We start from the raw sequence: 22,858 nt of genomic DNA on the forward strand, positions 1-22,858 counted from the left end.
ACCGAGTCTCGGTTCTATTTCATAGCAACGGCTCTGCAGGCGCCTGTTCCAAATCGGCAAAACACTTGCATGTCTCAACATGAAGTCTCGGAGAATATCTGGAAATGTGATCAAGTCTGTGCGAATCCGTGTCATTCCGCGCAAATGCGCATGTCATGATCCCCGAGCGATATTTCCTTCGCAGGGAAGCAATCTTTACGTATTTCTCAAAGTTTGCGAGACACTTTCAAGCGCAGTCTGCGATACTGAAATTTGTGTATACATTTATAATAGAGTTTTTGGAGTGGAAGAACGAGAACAGAGTTTTTTTACGCATTGAGTGTATTGTCATACTCATTCATGCATTATTTTCGTTGTCATCATCATCGTCATCATAAACTTAATGTAATCATCAACATAATCATCATCATCGTGCTCATTATGTGTACGTTTTAATCGTTCTTCTGCTGCCTTGTAGCTGAAATGTTATGTTATGTCTACAATGTAACTCAATATTTATAGAATTACAAAACCTGTTTGGTACGTATGGACGAAATTTGCGTGTTTTAAGTTCTCGCTTTTTCTAAAACAAATGCTGCACCACATAATGCCTTGTTCATGCACGAATCATCTTCCCCCCATCCGTCAAAATCAAATGACACGCAGCCACGCGAGTGTAAGACGCGAGGACATGCTGTATTGGTATTGCGTTAATATCTCAGCACGTGCGAACCACTTTGCATTTTTCCTTATTAAATTGTATATGCAAGAAAATCGCCCTCATGCATACGAAATTAAGTAGACTGTCACTCTAATCAGAGTATGCCCTTCATATCGCGTTAACCGTGTAGAGAAATATCGTCGCTCCTATCAGATACACTCGGTAGAAAAACGTTTTCCCTACAAGGAGAACATCAATGTCGCGCGTGAATTTCGATATCTTTTTCCAAGGCACTAATGGCAATACTTTTATAGCAACAAAGTGAATTGCGAAAGCATGGGCATCCTTTGTTTGAAGTTCTAATAATCCGTTATCAACTGTTTAACACATCATACTTTCCTGTTTTCCTGTTACATATTTAGCACACTTTATTCTCAAATCAGTGAACAATAAAAACATGCGTGGATGTCCGCTGTTAAGATTATTTTCGGGTTTGGTTTGATTTTTCTGCTATATTGTTTTGACAGAAGAAGAAGTTTGCTCTCCGCCGGGCAAACGTATTAATAATCAGGGAAAAAATGCCCCGATATGCGTCTTAGTATCCTCTATACTAAGTACACCCGTGTCGCACAAGGTTATTCCACTATGGCGCTTATGCCATTGACAGACGCATTAAGCAATTGCCCAGTGCACACTAGTTTCCCCTTTAAAGTCTGTCGTTTACGTATGACCTTTAAAGTGAACGCAACTTTTTTTGCCATAAGCAGGGACTGAGCTGTTATCTACGGTGCCCTTTTTCGTTCTTCGAATTCGAATAGAAAAGAAACTTGAACCCAATGAGACAACTGAACAAGTTGATGAGTTGATCTAATCAACGTGAATAACGACACTTGCGTGAAAATAAAACATCTGCTTCTGCAACACTTTCCCGTTTAATTATCTCTCCCAAGAATGCCACTTAGTCGATGCTATTGTATGATGCAGATACAAATCTTAACAAAGTACATGATCATTTACAGGATGATCTGGCGACGCCTGTTCAAAAGTTACCTAGGCCTTAATCTAATTATACTAGTGTGCAATTTTGGTCGCATTATCATCATCTTTCTTGATATTTCAAGGTTGCACTGTATGTTAACTCTAAATAACGATGCTATTGTTTTGTCTCCCTTACATTTCTCATGCACATTTCGCGATTTTCTTAGATCAACCTTTAAATACAATGCTTTGTTATTTTAATGGCTCAAATTTATCATGACTTTGAAGACGCCATCTTCTGATTTAAGAAATACTAATTATGTCGTTGTCTGTGTTCATCATGATGTTTTATCAAGGACTTCGTCATCATAATCCGAAAAAAAACACCTAATATATGATTCCAACCATATTCCTAAACCCACAATATCTAGACACTGCATAGCCATGTCACAAACCGATTCGTAAAACAAGACAATCCCATTCTATGTAAGCCCGCATGCCATTGTTATACCATCATCTATAGACAACTAAAGCAAAATTCGAAAAAAAATCCATATCTTCTATACAATCGCAATGTTCACATATACTAAGCCATGAACGACTTTCCCATGCCTGTTCACAGTGTTGACTCGCAACATTAACTTTAAATTCGACCATTAAACGCATTTCCGTAACTCACAGTAACCAGGTATTTGTTCGTAGACGCCTTTCGCCTCACCCCTTGATGGCAATTCTTAAACCATGTCATGTTTCTTAATTTAGTAATCATTACATGCGTAAAATAAGAACAATATTAACGAGCCATATTCGACTTGATACTGCACATTATTAAAGCTATATTGGCATTTAAATCTTATTACACATCGGCATTCACTCATTTGCTTACTTTTACCAGACTTCATATAGCAAGACTGTAAATAAAAGACGCGCATGCCTTTAAAATTAATATATATTTAGCACACTCTTTACACGAATATTATTAATTTATGGTCATCATTCATACGTTTTGATACCGATTTGAATTTGGTCTGATTTTCACAAATCTCATGTCGACCCATGAAATTAGTTACGTAAATGTATTGAAATCTGAATGACCATACCTTGTTCGGCGAAAAGTCATATGCATTATTAAGCATCTGTAAAATGGGGTTTACGTTGGATTGAGACTGAAAAATGATCCAATCGTCACTAATACGATTTCTTTAGAAACAGGACGTAAGTATTGCAATATTATACGTTATATAATTGGCGTATTCCACGATAAAATCTTTCGAATCACATGAAAAATCCTCTCGTCCTGTGTATATTAGATTTTTCTAGACGTTCTGGGTTATCGCTATCAACACGCACGTAGTTTAATCGTTTTCAATATACTTCATAGAAAAACACAAACACTTTCGCAATACAACAGTTATATAATTTAATATACAATTTAAGATATTATAATTTTTCGTAAGATAGTTACTTTAAAATGAAATCATCAAAACACAATATTAGAATGTTAAGGTCGATCGCACTACGACAACCAATCTTTTACCATTAATGAAACAACTGAACAATGCCTGTCTGGTTTGGTAAATGTATTTACAAGATAATAAAACCAATTCGAGATTAGGGCTATGATGGTTCTGGGAGACACAACTGTCATTACCAGGAGGATTTCATTCTAGGAAAACAGGATATCCAAATGACAATCTTGTTCTATCTGAACGATGTATAGGCGTACTTTAGTTATGAAATTTCTTTGACTGAAACATTCATGGTTTCATAAATCGCATCATGATACAATCATTTTGAAACACATTTCGTAGATTCATAGGTAGCTCGTTTAAAGCATGGGGTTGTTTTATCTACGTTGAACACGTATATGCAATACATTCCAAATATCTTGGTTTAGCGTATTTACGAGTGCAAGCTTTCGCCGTAACATATACTAGCATTGAAAGGGTGATATAAGAAGAACTGAAGAAATAGAAAAAGACACACGCATATCGACACAATTTTATGTTCCGAAATAACGACCTATTATTCTGTCACGTTACCATAATGGTATTTAACAACAACATAAAAGCATATTAAGGTAATGCGAAACGCATGCAAAAAAATCCTTTTCCCAAGATTGTTAATGGCCCTATTCCATTACGAAAACAAGCCCACGATTCGCTACGATTTCTCACATTTTTGAATCGGGAAGACTCGTCACAATCAGCGATTCAGTTACGAACGAGTTACGACGAATCGTGGGGTTCGGTTGAAGTCTTGCGAATAGGGTCGCGACTTCACTACGATGTGTTAGAATCTACGGCGACTGTACTACGAACGATGCAGATCGGTCACGACTAAGCTAGGACCTCACCGAACGCACTCATGAATTCGGCGCCAATATCTACTGATATTGATTCTAACACGGCACGCGACTTGTTTTATATAGACAAATAAGGAAATAAAGTGTGGGTTATTCTGCAAAAATTATGGGCGGAGCTTAATGTTTCGAAAATAGTTCCGAATAAATAAAGAAAGTATTGCAGTAAAATGCACGTGCTTAAATCCCGCTCTTAAAGAAATGTAAAAAATGTAGCACGTATATAAATGTAATGAAACAACAAATTGTATATTTGGTGATAAGTGGCATGGCCACGCCTGCTTAGAATTTGTTTGTTAAGAAACGTAAATAAGAAAACATTTATAGCATGTCAGCTTTTCAGAAGAATTAACACATGTGACGTCATTTGGTTTCCATGGGTTTTGTTTCAATGAAACTGACGTATTTTGCGAAATATTTATGAATGAAAACGACGTCAAATGTTTGTACAATTTAATGACGTCACTAAATAGTGAACTTTGTACTAAGAAGGGCGGAGTATTGAAAAATCTAGTTCACGTCCAAAAGCTTGAATCAAATGAATCAGAATCGTGTAAGAATAGAAATAATATTTTTCTATAATGGATTGTTGTCGAATAACCCACAGTAAGGAGTATAGATTCGTGTTATCAAAGCACTCGTGCTCCGCATTCGTGATTTAATTCCTACGCATCTATACTCCTTACTGTGGGTTATTCGACAACAAAACATGATGGAAAAATATTATTTCTTCATCATTCTTTACAGAATCGTAACTGTTTCGTAACTTAATCGCGAGAATCTTAGCGGGCTCCGAACTCACACGGGGTGAACTCTTGAGAGTCTTGACAAAGTCGTAAATGATTCGTAGACAGATCACGTGATCACCGATTCCCCTATTGAGTCACGAATTACCTAAGATTCCGTTACGACGCCCAATAACCCACTACGGCACTGTTACGAGTCAACTGCGATTAAATTCAGTCTTGGAGGTCTTGGTCAAATTTTAAAAACGTTTAAAAACTGACTGCGATTTTTGGGAGCTCACGACTCGCCCGCGACTAGCTACGAATGAGTTAGGACCTTCGCCGATTGGGTTACGAATGTCCCCGACCTCAAAATATTGGAAATCGGGACAAATCGTGGCGAATCGGGTCGTAGTGGAATACCCCTATAATATAGTCTGGTTTTGAAAATATGTTTGGGATGAAAATAAAGCCATATTTTGCGAACGAGAAAGTGCGGATTGTGATGGTTTTATATTGGAAAATAAGTCTGTCTTTACCAGGAAAATTTTAGTCTTTGAACACATGATATCAATATTAGAATCTTATGACATAATAAGTGTTAGAGTTTTCAGATTTATTTAGTTTATTGAAGTTGTTGTTGGCCTTAGACTGATACAACAAATTACTCGTTGTCATTTTGTTCCCACATAGACGCCGCTTCTACTACGACCAAAGCAAGGCCGAAAACGTGGCCGATCGTGACAAATCGCAGGAGAAACGTAGTGGAGTATGATCGCGGTAGAGTCTTCATGATCGGAGAGCTCTATGCTTTCGCCACGCTTATTTTGAACATGCTCAAAACAAGCGTAGCGGGATCGTGGCCATCAAGAAACAAGAACAAAAAGAAAAAAAGTCGAAATGAAGACCATATTTTGCCAAATTGCTCGATTTAGACTCCGATTAACCCCGATCCAAACCTTTTTCAGATCGTGGCTTGATCGGGATGATAGTCGTAAAGTCGCAGCTCTGTGAGAACGGGAGGGGGGGGGGGGGGGGGTAACAGACGGATTGAAGAGCCCCCATTCAACAACCTAGTATAACTGTTAATTGTATTCTAGAGATGTACTATTTATAAGAATTAAAAAATGACACCCAACACTAGTAAGAACTGGCGTTAAAGAAAAACGGACACAAGCTGGTCTCAAAAACAAATCCAGCACAGCGTTTACACAAACTGCCGTTACCATGAATGTAAATATTAGCTTAAAGCGTTCTGACATTTGCTCAGACAAATATCATCAATCGGAGAAAACAAGAAACATTTTTTAATGAACACAACGTTGAAAACCTTTTTGTTAAATGCACACAACTTCGAGATGTTCAAAGTATTATAAAGTATAAGCGGATTACTTTGTGTTATTGTTGAAGTTTGTTGAAGAGGTATAAACCAAAACTCGTATTTTTCTGAGTTGAAGTTTTTACTTGTGTCATAAAACTCAACATTTCCTTAGTCTAAGCTTAAGTTCTACGCAATTATTTATGAACGGCATTGGCTTTTTAGTATGTTTACTGTTCCAAGAATATCCGATATCGTTTCCCGCTTGATGACTCTCATAATAAAACATTCTTATCAATATCAATCTTGTGGCTCAAGAAAACGTACTTTATTTTTCCAGATTTAATTTTATCAGGATGTTATCAATGGAAGGTTTCAGATAAAACAGTCATGCATTTTAATATTTATATTATCGTTTTTTGTTTTTTTTTGCGCACGAACCTGATCGTTATTTGACGAGTTTGAATGATACTTATAGTTCTTTTCACCTAATTCCTTTAATCAAAAACTTTTACTAATCTTTAAATATAGTAGAATGAATAAAGATAACTTCATTTTTCGAAAATTCGAAAGTCGATGTATATTGTATTATTTTTGCTGACCGATTTTATTCAAAACATCAGCTTCACTGTCCTTTAATTTCGCCCATAGTTGATATTTTTAGATATATTTTGAAATTTCTCATGCCATTTCTTAATTTCTTTTTTTCTTACAATCTAATCGCGGGTTTCCTAATTCGTTGCATCATGAGTCTGCATTCTTTTATTGTCTTTCTTCACCCGTAAACACGCATGGTAATCAGCGGCCGTAGTATGAGCCACGAGTTTGCTTCGGATATCGAACGCCAAAACAACATTTATAACACCATCAAGGCAAAATGCAATCGGCACCAACCGGTCTAAAGGCTAGACGGTGATTCAGTATGAATCAGTCGCATTCCCAGAATACCGTTTCAACGAACTGTCCTGATAGAATAAATAAATCAATCGGAGACCAATAATTCATGCAATGGTGATTTTTAAAATAGTTTTTATTTTTATGCGTAGAACAATCGGATGTTGTAACTGTTTTATTGTCCAAACGGACAACTGAACATTTGTTTTAGTGTTTATTTTGTTGAATCGGCGCAAACCATATTAACCGTTTTATTTGCTCTTATATGCCTTATTGAGTTGTTTTGCTATACCCAATGTCTCTATTTATTAAAGGTAATGCTCTTTTGAAGTGATTTAACCTTTTTCATACAATAAAAGAATAATCTATTCATTCTACACAATTGAATCTAATGCGTTCTCTCATGCCGACTATAACCACTCTACTTTCATAATACCATTCTCCAGAGAGAAAAATCTTTCTCCAAATCCTTATTTTGACTGACAATTGTATAAGAGTTCAGTGTATGGAAGCATTGTTTACACCAACAATTGGAAATATTGATTCATGCTTTTAAACGTGTATTAGCAACTCCTATAATATCTTCATATTCTGTGTCAAATTCTATTCATCTCATATCAATCAATGGGGTTTCCAGGGAAGAGCAACACCATTGGAACACGATACATCAGTAATATATGTCATCTTGGCCTTTTACGGTTTTCCTAAATAATTGTTTTCGTAATCTCTTGATAGTATTGTATTGTAATAGAAATAAAAATACAAATATGTGAATTATATTTTGTACTGTGTATTTTGGTTAAGATTTTGAAACAAATTGATCTTTTCTACTTTAAGATATTAAAACATAAAACTGTTTGTAAATTTCATGTTAAAAAGAAAAGTCCGTGTTATTTTGTTGATTTGGTAAGCCGATTAACGCCTTATGATGATTTTATCCTTATTGCTTCCATCTGTGCAAATGGATATACATGTAGTATTGGTTTGGGGCGAATGGATATAAAATACCAATGTTGCCATGTGCATGGTTAAAAGGTCGCCTTGTGACGGAGTTGATGTCCTTAAAGACGATTGGTATCAATTGCTCATTTTATACAGTATGACTGTCGCCCTGCAATAGTAATTAACCTGAGTTACATAATTCGTATTTCATCCAAGCTGTGACTGATTTTGTTTTATTATTTGAGAATGATATTGTCTCTTGTATGATATAATTATGATTAGATCGAATGAAGTCATTTGTGCAGGATACACTATTTAATGAGCCATGCTTCTCTGTTTGAAGTGCAACTTATTTGCATCGTTATATAGAGTATCTACTGTGGAAACTCATGGAGTTCTGGATTTATCGATACTATCTCATGAAACTTGTGCATTGTCAATACATGGATAATGATGAGTTTAGATTTGTTGACGATCCTGTCATTACTAGAAAGATTTAAGTCTATGGAAACAGACAATCAATATGACATATCTGTAGTTCAAATATAGACGCACTTTGGTTTTCAGATTGACTTATGAATTTGCTTGATTCAATTAGTCTGAAATGACTAGGTCATTGTGAAACACATTTTTATGTAATCCAGATAAAGCAATACTGGTATTTATGTCCATACAGTTTGTACAATTGTGAATAACTAGCGCTTTCTGCTTTTAGACACGATTCGATTCTGTGATGTCTTGTAATATGTCCAGCTAGAAAATCAGGAAATCAATCTGAAACTGGTTGCTTAAATAGTGAAATTCTCAGATCTCAGTACGAGTGCCAGTTATCTATATAGATCAATAGCTCCATAAACCTCAACCATAAATCGTTTTCTTTTCTCGGGAAATAAGAACTTCAAGCATAGTTATTAAGCTTATATATTTTTGTTTTTATTCCTTGTCCATGTACACGAACTTAAACGTGAAGTGACAATATGTTATGGCAGCTCTAGTTCAGTGCATCCAATTATTTTATGTAAAGCCGTTTAAATGTGTTAGAATGTAGATAACTGATTGACTCAACATGCCAACTGTATTGTTTTTGCAGACCGATCTGCTTAATTAATCTGTTTACTTGTCTTTTTTTGTTGTGACACCAACCAGTCTATTGTATTATATTTAGAAAATTCTTACGCAAGTCCTTAATTGCATTTTACCTTTGCGAACTGCACGGGCTAACCTGGGACGACACGCTATGCACATGCATTGACCCTTTGCATGCTGGGAAATTTGTCGTCTGCTAAAATGTCGTCTGCTGAATTTTTAAAATTAGCATTTTTTTAGATTTTTTTCAGAGAATGCTATCAGAATAGCAAACAGTTTGGATCCTGATGAGACGCCACGTTCTATGGCGTCTCAACTGGATCCAAACTGTTTGCAAAGGCCTTCAAAATTCGGTTCCAGCACTGAAAGAGTTAAGCCCCTTTTCACAGAGCATGGGCCATATTATTATTTCTTGTTCCGTAGCAATAGAGATGACATAGAAGATTCCTCTTTTTCATAGAGCGTCGGATGAACTTTTAGGTTTCAATCCGTTTATTCATTGTGGATTCTACTATATATTGAGCAGTGTGTGTACTAGTAAAGCAGATAAAAACACTATAATATCACTCAATAATTTTAAATTAATTCGCCATAAAATGTCATATTTGAACTCATAAATAAATGAAAACAAAATTAAACATTTAGTCTGCTAAGCCGATTATCACAATGAATTGCTCTTATCCGTGCCGCTGCCGTCTGTGAGTGTCAATAATCAATTTTTATTGCTAGTGACTGAACTGAAAAGACGAGTGTTATGGGACCAAATAATGGATTGGAGGTAGCAATAAACGACGTCTATAGATCAGCGTTAACGGACATATGGGAAATTAAGAACACAAAAGTATCACATTTTGTACTTTCGCATTTATTTATCACCATGTATAATTATTCTGAAGGTATACATAATTAATTTCATCAACGTTCAATAAGCGGTATGCATTCATACGTCAATCGGACATAGTAAAGAAGACTATTTTTAACCTGATACGATTATTTTCGAAATGAATCAAATGCTATATATAATGATATAGGCATATTATTTTATAATGATTTTTTTTTCGAACAGATGTGCGTGATGATGTAAAGGTATCTGGTCTTTTTAATAAGAAATAACATTTGTTTTTCGTTCAGCCCTGGTTAACCCTTTTCTAAATCAACAAACATTCACATTTGGTCGTTGACTAAATATTAACGGATAATCATGAATTAATTGATATATAAAGAAAAAGTTTCTATTTATTAATATCGAAGTACAGTAACGATACAATACAATGACAATTATTTTACTGGCGATATTGACATTGGACGTAAAAGGCAATACTATTTTTTTTAAATATGTATCCTACTGGTTTGCTTTTCCAATACAAATACACATTCTGCAAAACTATTCTGCCTGGGGTTAACTCTTTGTGCGATTTTTCTAAAACCTGGTTATTCATCTGTCATTGTTTGGTTACATGACGACACGCAACAGGAAACAGTTTATTTACCCCTCTAATGAATTGACATCCGAAACTGAAACGGTCAGTACAAACTGCCATACCGTAAAGTAAACTGTTTGTGTATTAAATTTTTAAAGTCGTACATTTTAATTGTTTGGCCCAAAAGAGTCTCTTTTCAAGATGTGTGATGTTCCGATTCGATGAATGTATTTAATCTAAAGCATTGTTTGTGTGTTTCTAATAAGTATTTGACGTTTTTGGAAAAAATATTTTTAATCACCCATTGTGTAGTAAAATTTTGTTGTTAAATGATGCATCTATCTTTATGAAAAGTAAAATTTTACAATAGGAGGAACGTTCAACACGATAAGTACGATTTCAGTTTAGATGAAAAATACATAAACCATAACTATCAGTATGGGTAAAAGTAATAGCATGATAAGGAATGCATGTATTGAAATCAGTATCCTACTTAGCTGTCGAAACTATAGGGGAAAAACAACATTGCAAGTAGAAGACATGCATATGTAATAAAGGCAGTATGATGTTTCTGACACTAATGGACTACGAGGTCGTTAGATGTTGAGATCATAGCATGAGTTCCGTTTAGAGCGAAATGGTGTCTTAAATGTAATGATTATATTTTTCTTAAAATGCGTGGAATAATTAAAGTGTTGACGCACATAAGCTTTAATTATGGTTAAAAAACCAGCCCTTTATTTATATAAAATAAAGTACCAGGTACATTCGCTAAGCTTAAACGATGTCTTTCTAAATATTAAATACAAGAAAGTGACACTGAAAATGTTTCCTTAACTTGAATATTTCCACGTTCTTTCGTAAGCTTTCCCGAATGATATCTCGGGTAAAACCCAAATCAAACATCAACACATTAAAATTCGGACCATAACGACCGAATGATGAATTATTTTCTCTATTATTGTGGAAATATTAATAACAAATTTTGTCTAGTTCTGGAAATTGATTTAGAAAATGAGGTCAAAACAAAATTCTTGATAACAATGACTTTGACGATCCCTTCATTACTTGTTGTATTTTTTATCTATGAAGACGAGATATTTGTATTGAGATTGCACGTTATTAAATAAATGTAATCATGAGAATAAAAATAATGTTTACGGGAATTCGCTGTGGTCGGGAAAAATAGTGGTTTTAAATAAAATGTCAGGAGATATATTTAATTTATTATCAAATTGTCACGCAATCCCGTGATGGGATTTTCACAAAGTCATAACTTGTATCAGAATATGTTACCATCAAGATTGATGTGAGTCCCTTGTTGGTGTGTTACTGATTTTGGGGAGATTGCCTTTTGCAATTCGCCCCATAGGTAACATAATATACGTATACCGAAGAATGTAGTCCGTTACTGCATTTAACTACTTTGCATCCAGATTCTGCATTCGCAAACAAAATAGCTCCGTTTCATCAATGGCAACGTCTTTTCACTGTGGCATTAGCACCCGAGTAACACGCAGTCCTCATGGAAGGTGTATACAGCGACGAAATATCGGTTCAATACGGAACTATCTACGCTTAACCGATACAGCGCATTTGTGTTCTTTCCTTTTAAGAAATCAACTGCGTTCGCGATATGGGCGACAAAATTTAATTACCACGCGCTACATTTTTTACTGTCAAAGTAAACATCTCAATGTTCTCTGCGATACACAGTTTTTATATGACAATTCACACGTGCTTTTCATGCCAGTTTTGAACTTTACCTTACACACGAAAAACATGTTGTGGTTGTCACTTTCACAGCAGCTAATTAATTTGCATTAATGTTTTCCAAGTAACCAAAACAATCTCGTATATGTCAGTCCTAACAGTAGAACATTATCAACATTTATTTGTTGTTCCCATAAAGTCGCTATATGACCTACACTGTGTCGGTGTGACTTAAAATCCAGCAAATAAATTAATTGAATATATATATATATATATATATATATATATATATATATATATATATATATATATATATATATATATATATATATATATATATATATATTAATTGAATCTACATGATGTATAGAAACCTTATGACAACGTCTGTCTTCACGTAATCTCAGACACATACAACACTATGTCAGAGTAAAAACCTAAGTCACCAGTTCAAATGACAACAATCAAAATTGTATTCACAAACGTTTTGCAGTTATCAATTGGCATGTACGACAATGACTGTTTTTAAACAGCAGCATTTACTTTAACCCCAATAGCTAAATCATATAATCACGGTGTAAAGTGTTTTTACGACCACAACGTTAGAGTAAAATCGCCCCACCAGTACTTTCAGTTCTTTAATTTTATACCAAAGTAATGTTACAAATATCGCTTGCTCTACATAGTATGTTTGTTAGTATTGAAACACTAGATGAGTTTTTGTTGAAGATTTATGTATGTATAATGAAAGAGTAGAATAGTTATTGCACACCATAGACAAAGCACAACAAAATTTACCTCGCACTGACCTTTATTCACAAATAAGTAAAATCTGTTGAAATACCGTTACGCAGAATACATTACTATCCGTTCTGGTAGCGAATTTAATCAAAAGAAGCGTACCTGATAAAGTACATTGTTATGACCTCTTGCAAACGTTCCAAGATCCTAAACCGAATGCACATATAGGGAACTGTCTGCGTATAAGATATGACTTCAAGAGTTACAGGTCTATGTTAGCGAGCTATACTCGGTAGTCCAAATATCAGAAAGTAGCAATTGAAAACGAGCACCAATTTAAACCATCTTGCATGATCATGAATGATAAATAGTCGTTCATGAGAACGTAAATAAATTCGCTTTTTTTACATACATGTTATTTTCATGTTCAATGTGTTTTATAGTTCGTGCTAACGGTAATATGAATATAATTGATGTTTAATGGTTTCCGTTTTAGAGTAGGGCTAACATAATGACCTTTGTTGTCCTATTCCATTGTTTGTAATTAGTCTTTTTGTTCAATTAGCTTCTTTCTTAGTCCTGTTTTTTTTCTCTTAATTCAAATCTAATGTCAATGTGTTGATATAAAAACGTTTCATAAACTGATTTTTTGTGTAAAATCTAATGAAAGAATTACGTTGAATTCCATCTCGTTCCTCTTAAACATTGCGTCATATGCATAAATCAATATAAATAGAAAAACTAATGCGTGATTTTATACCGATTCATAACTATTCTGGAGTCTTTATAACCAATCCATAAGGAAAATATTTCCTCAAAATCCCTCTCTTGATAGACAATAATATTATAGATTAGTGTAAGCAGCACTTGTTCACTTGCAAATGGACAATATTGATTCATGCTTTAAAGTGGTTTATTGATATCTTTGATGCGATTGCCAATTTCTGTGTCACATTCTGTTTCTGTCCTATCAATCAATGGGGTTTCTTTGGGGAAATATCATTGGAACTCATAACATGTTATGAGAAATGTTCTTTAACACGGGGTCTTGGGAATAGCTTGAGATAGTGAAAACCCGCATGGTGAACATAAAGAGCAAGGTTATTGACGGACTCTCAGACATTCTCAGATGTATTAATGAGAAGACAAGTCCGATTTGTTGCAAATTTGAGGTTCAAAAGTTGAAATAATAGTAATAGGGTGATATTTTAGTTTTTGGTATTTTATATTTAGTAATATTTTTGTCAATTTTAATAAAGGTATATTATGTTTACACAAATTGATATCTTAAAAATGTTCTGGAGTTTCATTTATACTATACAAGAATAAAATAAAAACACCACGACGTCTTATTTAATATTGAGTATGTAAAGCTAATTATCACTATCGGCTTTAATTTATTTTGCTGCGGCGTGCATGCGCTTATAATTCTATATGAGGCGCGTTCTGAGTAAATTGGGCATAATGCATGTGCGTAAAGTGTCGTCCCAGATTAGCATGTGCAGTCCGCACAGGCTAATTAGGGACGACACTTCCCGCTTGTATGCCATTTTTCGTTTAAATGAAGTCTCTTCTAGCCAAAATCTAATTTAAGCGGAAAGTGTCGTCCCTGATTAGCCTGATTACAAAAGTATGTGTTTTGAATTATGTTATTTTTATCATTCAAGTATTAAAATGACTTTATTTAAAGTGTGACTTATACAATTCTGGACTCGTGTTCATTTCTGTAATTCGTAAAATCCTTCATCTTGTGTTTTCGTTGAACATATCATTGTATATGAAAAACCTTCAGTCTTATGCTGTGATATTGTTTCGTGATTACATGTGCGAAATAAGAGACCAAGTTTTCAGTTATTAATACATGTGAAATGATACTTACAAGTGTAGCAAATCGGTTAGTTATTAATAGCTTATGTTATGTTTAAAATGTAAAATGTACACACTTTTCGGCCTTAAATGACCTGTGAGCTTTAAAAAATCAAGTCTGACTTTTGAGCGTTACTTGAAAGAAAAAAGAAAAGGAGAGTAATGAATTATAATATACGTTTTTATCCTTGTTCATTGTGTGATCTGTGGCACAAATCCTTAGACTACAGAAAAATTAACATCCTTACAACGCATTTATGTTCCACCAGGGAATATTGCCGACACTTAAGTTAATCATTTTGAGAAACTGTCACCTCGAGTTATCACACAGGCGAAGCTCACTATGAGTCTTTATGATGTTTTAGTGATTTCTGATGCCAAATAAATTGTATTTGCTTTAAACCTAATAGGACATATATGTTGAGAGCAGCTTTTTCAAATTTAATGAATTTCAAAGAATTCATTGACCAACAAATTGTGCGTGAAATGGTCAATTGTATAAATTATTCGGAATATTTTTTAAAACTATCGGATAAGTTTTCATATACTTTTGTATGTATACATTCAAAGAAATTCGGCGCAAATGTATTTAACATTTCACAAGGAATGAAGGGTCGAACGATGTGAAGCCAATTAGAAGCATTTTAACGTATTGTGGATTGGCCTAAATATATACGTTTGTACAAACAGACCTCGTGGTTGCTTGGAGATACGTTTATAGAGACCCATTTTATCATGTTGTAAACACATCGCAGTAAATTTTTACATTGGTTTTTTTCATTGGCTCATACTTATTGCTGTGGCTTGCCATGGCAGAAGATAAGTTGTTTTGAAGAGATCCAATTTGCGCACAATATGCGAAGTTTGTATTGATTTACTGATTAAAACAACCGTAATTATCAACTTTGTATTTGGATTGTTTGTGAATGTTTCTATTGACATTTGAGATTGTTGTGTGCTAGATATATTTGAGTATTGTCTACATACAAACACACAAGTATTTTCTGAGCTTGATTAAACGCATTTTTAGATTTTGATCAATTCATTCATATTACATTAGAAATTAATAGTAATTGTTTTGTATCAGTTGCTATTTAAGTGAACTTGTTAGTTATTGCAGACTTACACTAGATTTTACTCACTGTGGATCATTACAAATGAAGTTAAAATTAAAATACGAGTTACCAAGAATCAAAGTAGACAATTTTGATAAATACCTTTTGAGTTTTCATTCTGAAGATCTATGACTATCTATGTGATGATATAGTTTTTTTCTAGTCTGAATGATATACAATGCGTTAAGTTGTTAAATATCGTCGTTCTACACTTGACAAATATGAATATATTATCTAACCTTATCCTTGAAAACGTTTGAACATGTTTCTATGGATTCATTATTGTGTCTTTCCTTTGTGTAACCCATTGCAACCAACATTAATCGTTGTGTTCAGCTTTAATGTGAATTCATTTCCATGCGATTTCCATCAATTGAGCAACCAGACTATGTGAAGCCCTTGAACAAGTCATTTTTTCGTGACAAAAGTCATTCAAGATGAGAAAATGGAGAAACTCGTATTTGTCCATACAAATGACTTGATACACACGATCGCAACACTACGGTTCAATAAAGAATGTGTAACAAGTATTGCAACAATGCGACCAATATCTGAGCATATGGAGTTTCAAGCAGTCTTTTCGTGGTTAATAGGCAATTACGTATCCAGTACACAGCAAAGAAGTAAGCAAACCATGCGTCGGACCGGTTGGGCTATCGAATTATTGCATTTGAACTTTTTATTTCCACTGTTTATTTTTAAATGAATGTTGTATTCCCATGCATAATATTATTTCATTTAAAAGTACGACGTATACTGAGCAGAAACGAAGAATAAGATAAGTCATTAAAATGTATATTATCAACTTAGCAAAAGTAAATATTGATTCATGTTGAAAAAAGTAGTGGAAAATAACCAGATAGTATCTTCTGATATGGTTTCGGGAGTTTATTTATTTGATATGTTTTGAAAAGATAAAGTTAAATTATATGTTCAATTTATGTGTTCCATCTTAAATCATTTTTTTAATTATATGTCTTGTGATGTATTGTATAAGCCATAGGTCACTCGCCTTTATACAAAAGAGACTACGAAGATAAAATATGAATTTCGAAAAGCCGAAAAGCATAAATCATAATTGTATTGTCATTTCTAGTCCCCTTTAGACGATTCCAATTATAAATAAACTGAATAATTTCAAAATAAAACCTTTATATGCATTCTTGGTTGTTCTTGACTGTTATTTGCAATCCGCGTGACGCATGATTCCATGTCAAACCACACATAAAGTTCCTCGTTTGTTGCTGCTGAAAGGTTTCTAATGTCTCCAATAAAAATCATGACCAGATCGGTTTTACATTAGTGAAGCCTTAACATACGCATAAAGCTGGTATTTCAGAATATTATCATATAAAAGGAGTGTAATTGTAATGGTGAAAAACAAAACGAGCTCTTTATCTGAAAGTACTTGGTGAACATGAACAATTTACGGAGTTATTAGTATTAATAATTAGCAACGTTTATGTAACGTATCATAGATATCTATTATATATTACCAATGGTTAAGTATTTTGAACATATTGTAAGGCTTTTATATGATTAAAACGATGACTACAGTAAACGCATTCACCAGAAACTATTATATCTTTAAGAAACGCTCATGTAATTCAGTAAAGACTTATATTGTGTTTGAATTTTCAAAAGACGAACTAATAAGATAAAGGATTCAAATCGATCTTTGTTTTAGTTCATAGCTCACTAAGGAACAACGTGTAATAAGCTCTTGTCTGTTTATGTTTGTTGTGCGTAAGTAACACTCTATAGACAATATGTATTGGCCAATATTCATTGAACTTAGGCAGAACAACTGATATCAACGATTTATCGACTTCAAAAATAACATCGCGCCAATAGATGACACTATTTCAAATTATAGAAAACGCTTTTTAATAACATGGAAGTCATTTTTTGTCCATCCACCATGAAATGCTTAGAACATTTAAAAAAATGATATTTTATTGTTAAAAACCGTATCGCTAGTGGGCGGGATGGTTTTCCTTCAGTGGCTATAGTGAAACAATGTCAGCACTCTAGAACGTATATTAATTATTTTTCCAAATTATAATGAAAATTGCTCAAAACATACGTGCAAATGATATATTTGACCAGTTCGCAAATGTTTTCGGTCCGTTTAAAAGCATTGTCTCCATGGTCGGGATTGTTCTTCTGGTTTCATAGACAAAAGCCTTGTTTACCCAATAATATACACATTATCGTATACTCGACAGGGAACTTGCCCATACAATTTGAAAACCGTTGAAAAAACATGGTTGCGAAGGAGGGGAGCAGATTCTAATATATGTGTATAGTGATTTTTTAATTCTCTAGAAGTAACATAATCTAAAATGGTTCCGAAAACACTGCACACGCTGCTCTGAACATTTAATTCCACCAGGCATCAGGTGAAAGACATTGAATATTTGGTTCATTTGTCTTTTATGAATCACTAGAATGGATATACCTCAATCTAGTTTCATTAAAGGACGTTACATTGGTGAAAACGTACGTCTGATACAAGAATGCATAAATTATTTCAACCAACCGAACAATTCTGGCCTAATTTTCTTTGCAGACTTCGAAAAGGCTTTCGATTCACTAGACCATTTGTTTATGTTCTTCTGCTTAGAAAATATGAATTTCGGTGAAAGTCTAATACAATGGGTAAAGCTTTTTTATACCGATATTAACAGTATAATTATAAACAATGGCTTTTTGTCACACAGTTTTAACATCGAACGAGGGGTAAGGCAAGGATGTCCACTCTAATCCTCGCTATTTATTATATGAATCGAATATCTATCACACTATATCCAATCAAATAAACATATGAAGGGAATATCGCTCGAACCTGACGAAGAAATTAAACAGTCACTTTTTAATGACGATGCAACATATTTTTTTAATGACAGTAGTGACTCATTCAATAATCTTATAGTATCGCTAACCCTTTTTGGAATGGCATCGGGTCTTAAACTAAACAAAAGTAAATGCATTGTGCTACGAGTAGGTAAATTTAAACAAAGTAATATTCATCTTAAACAGGAAATGAAATTCAACTGGACATCAGATGAAGCAACAACGTCAGGAATACATTAACAAACAATGAAAATGAAACAATTCTAAACAAGACTATTGTCAAGCAATATGGTCCCCTACCGGCTCCACCATTGTCAGAAATTCCACTATTTTCAGATTTTTATTTTTTGGTTGCCGTAGCAACCATAATTTTTGACGTAGGAACAAAATGAAATAACCTGCATAATGTCCATATTGCTATTTATCCATATTGCAAGTTTCATGAAAAAATATTAAGTATTCTTAAAGTTATTGCAGGATCCAGAAAACCACCATTTTCAGCCGTATTTCTAGTCTATTTGTTGCCATAGCAACCAGAATATTTGACGTAGGAACAAAATGAAATACGTGCATACTGTCCATATTGCCATCTATCTATATTTCAAGTTTCAGGAAAAAATATTAAGAACTTTTAAAGTTATTGCAGGATCCAGAAAAGTGTGACAGACAGACTCACAGACTCACAGACAGACAGACACACAGAGCGCATACCATAAGTCCCCTCCGGTGAAACCGGTAGGGGACAAAAACATATTGCCTAAATCACAAAAATTTAAAAATTGTTTAAAATCATGGCAGCATCGTAAACTTACACTTATCGGAAAACAACACCGTATTGAAAACATTTGCACTCCCTTAATTAATTTATACACTAACAGTTCTCCCAAACCCACCAAACGCTATGATTGAAGACATTAAATCAGAAATATTTAATTTAATATGGAACGGAAAACCTGATAAAATTAAGCGAACTCAATTCATTCAATCAGTAGAATATGGAGGTATCAGACTAACGGATATAGATTCATTCCTGAATGCAATCAAATGCCGTTGGGTTAAAAGATATTTAGATAATACAAATACAAGTTAATGGAAATTATTCTATCAGAAAATTCTTAAAGCATATGGTGACTCATTACTTTTTGAATGTAATATCGACAATAATATCTCTTAGATGAAATTTCAACCAAAACATATTTCTATCGAATGTTCTATCGGCATGGTGTAAAGTTACTCATTACTTAGAAACCAAAATAAACAGTAAAATCATTCTATGGAATAATAATAAAGACATAACTACTAACTACTAACAATAAAACGTTTTTCTATAAACATTGGTTCGAACGAACTATAAAATATGTAGATCAATTGTACGAATACAGAATAAACGACTTCTATTCTTTTGATAACTTAATATGCTACATATTCGGAATACCCACAAGTAATTTTCTGATGTACTACACATTGATCAAAAGTATACCAATACATATTAAAGCTGTTACCACTATAAATAATACACCATGTACTAAAAAAACATTCGTAGAAAACATAATTGCAAAACAAACCAAAACGAACAAAATATTTTACACACTTCAAATTTAAAACCCTGCCGAAATCTCTAAAGCTCCAACTATATGGCAAAACCTTCTTAGAGAAAAAGAATTTAATTGGAAACAAATATTTGTCATGCCATATAGATCAACTACTGATAGCGCACTGAGGATTTTTCAATATTAATACATCCAGAGAATCATAGCTACAAATAAATATCTGTTTAAGTGCAACCTATCTAACACAAATCTATGTGATATGTGTAGTGAACATATTGAAACAATAGAACACCTTTTCTGGGAGTGTAAACATACCCAATCTCTATGGAATCAATTGATAATCTTTCTATGGCAACAACAATTTAATGTTAAACTATATTTCTCAGACATCAGTTTAGGTGTAAATACCTTCAAAATACAAGATGTTAATACGTTGTGAATTACATAATTATATTTATGAAATATTTTATATTCAGTATGAAATACAGAAAACAAACGCCGACAATGAACTGTTTTATCAATTATTTAAAACTGAAGATTCAAATAGAAAAAGAAATAGCCCTAAACAACGATACACTTCAAATTATTTTAACAAAAATGGGAAACACATTAAACTTTCATAAACAAGTCCAGTATGCTTTCTACCAACTTAATGCAACTCGTCCTTATTCTTCTTAACTATTCTGTTGTGCTTTCTTTTTTTTAAACACCTATTAACCTCTTTTTTTGAATTAAAAGGAAACCACAAGGTCAAAAAATATATATTAGCATATCTTGTATTACGTGTTTGAACAGTATTGCTGCTACATGGTATCACTATGGTATATTATCATATACACGAACGCATTGTATGTTTTATATTGAATAAAAAATAAAAATAAACCGTTCAAGTATAATTATCAGCGTTTCCCTCCACATTAAACATTTCGGGTATGCATTGTTTAAAAAAGCTATCCCACTAAACAGAATCGCTAGAATAGATCATTTGGGAATTATTCTGTTATGTGTTTCTCGAATTATTGGTAACTAAATTGACCCATCGTTTGCGTACGTGATCGATTTATTGTTTGCGTACTGTTATCATACAATTTATTTGCTGGTTTTGATTGTTGGTTATTTCATTGTAAAAAGGACGTTGATTGTTTTAGAATCCCATTGGTACATTATCTTAATTTCTACAGGGTTTTAGAACGGAACAGTGCTGCTTTATATGTACCTTCAATTTTATCAGAAAAAAACTAATACTTCTGAAGTTGGGTTTAACCAATTTCCGTTTATCAGCTGTAAGACTTTGCAATATATCATAGTCTGGTCTTGTTAATAGAAATAACATTTGTTTTTTGTTCAGCGCTGGTTAACCCTTTTCTAAATCAGCAAACATTCACATTTGATCGTACACGAAATATTATTGTTTGGTTACATGACGACACGCAATGAAAAAGAAAACAGTTTATTTAACTTTCTAATGAATTGACATCCGAAACTAAATCGGTCAATGCAAATTACCATACTGTAAAGTAAATGTAATGAATTTTTAAAGTCGTTATTTGTATGTTTCGCCCAAAAAGACTTTCTTTTATTAAGATGTTAAATGTAAGGATTCGAAGATTGTATTAAATCGAAAGCAGTTTCTTGTGGTTCCAATATGTATTTGAGTTTTGTTTGAAAAGTTTTTTTAATCACCCAAAATGTAGTTTTTATTTGTTGGCACCTATCCATGGGAAGAACTTTCAACACGATGAGTACTATTTCAGTTTAGGTAAACATTACATAAACACTAAGTATGAGTTAAAGTTATAGCATGACGAGGAATGCATGTATTGAAATCAGTATCCTACTTAATTGTCGAAACTATAGGGGAAAAACAACATTGCAAGTAGAAGACATGCGTATGTAATAAAGGCGGTATGATGTGCCACAAACTAAAGGACTACGATGCCGTTAGATTTTGAGACGATCGCATGCGTTCAGCTTAGAGTGAAATGATGTCTTAAAGTAATGATTATTTTTCTCTTAAAATGCATGGAATAATTAAAGTGTTGACGTACATAAGTTCTAATTATGGTTACAAAGCAGCCATTTATTCAAATGAAATAGAGATCCAGGTACATTCGCAAATCTAAAACGATGTCTATCTAAATATTAAATACAATAAAGTGACATTTAATTGATTCTTCCTTAACTTGATTTTTTCCCATAACTGCTAATAAATGCCAACACTATAACATTCCAGAACACGAACATGAGTGTATGTTAAAGTTACAACCACTTTCTTAAGTAAGCTTTCCCTAACGATAGCTCGGTAAAACCCAGGTTAAACATCAACACATCGAAAAGTTAGAAAATTCGGTCCAGAACGACCGATTTGATGAATTATTTTCTCTATTATTTTCTCTATTATTGTAAATATTATTAAGAACATATTGTGTCTAGTTCTGGAAATTGATTCGGAAAATGAAGCCAAAACAAGTTCTTGATAAGAAATGTCTTAGACTATCTATTCATTACTTGTTATATTTTTTATCCATGAAGACAAGATATTTGTATTGAAATTTTGCACGTTTTTGAAGAAATGTAATTATTTGAATACAAATATTGTTTTACTGAAATTCGCTGTTGTCGAGAAAAAATAGTTCATGTTTAATAAAAAC

The sequence above is a fragment of the Dreissena polymorpha genome, chromosome 1, assembly GCF_020536995.1.
Source record: "Dreissena polymorpha isolate Duluth1 chromosome 1, UMN_Dpol_1.0, whole genome shotgun sequence".
Classification (NCBI taxonomy): domain Eukaryota; kingdom Metazoa; phylum Mollusca; class Bivalvia; order Myida; family Dreissenidae; genus Dreissena; species Dreissena polymorpha.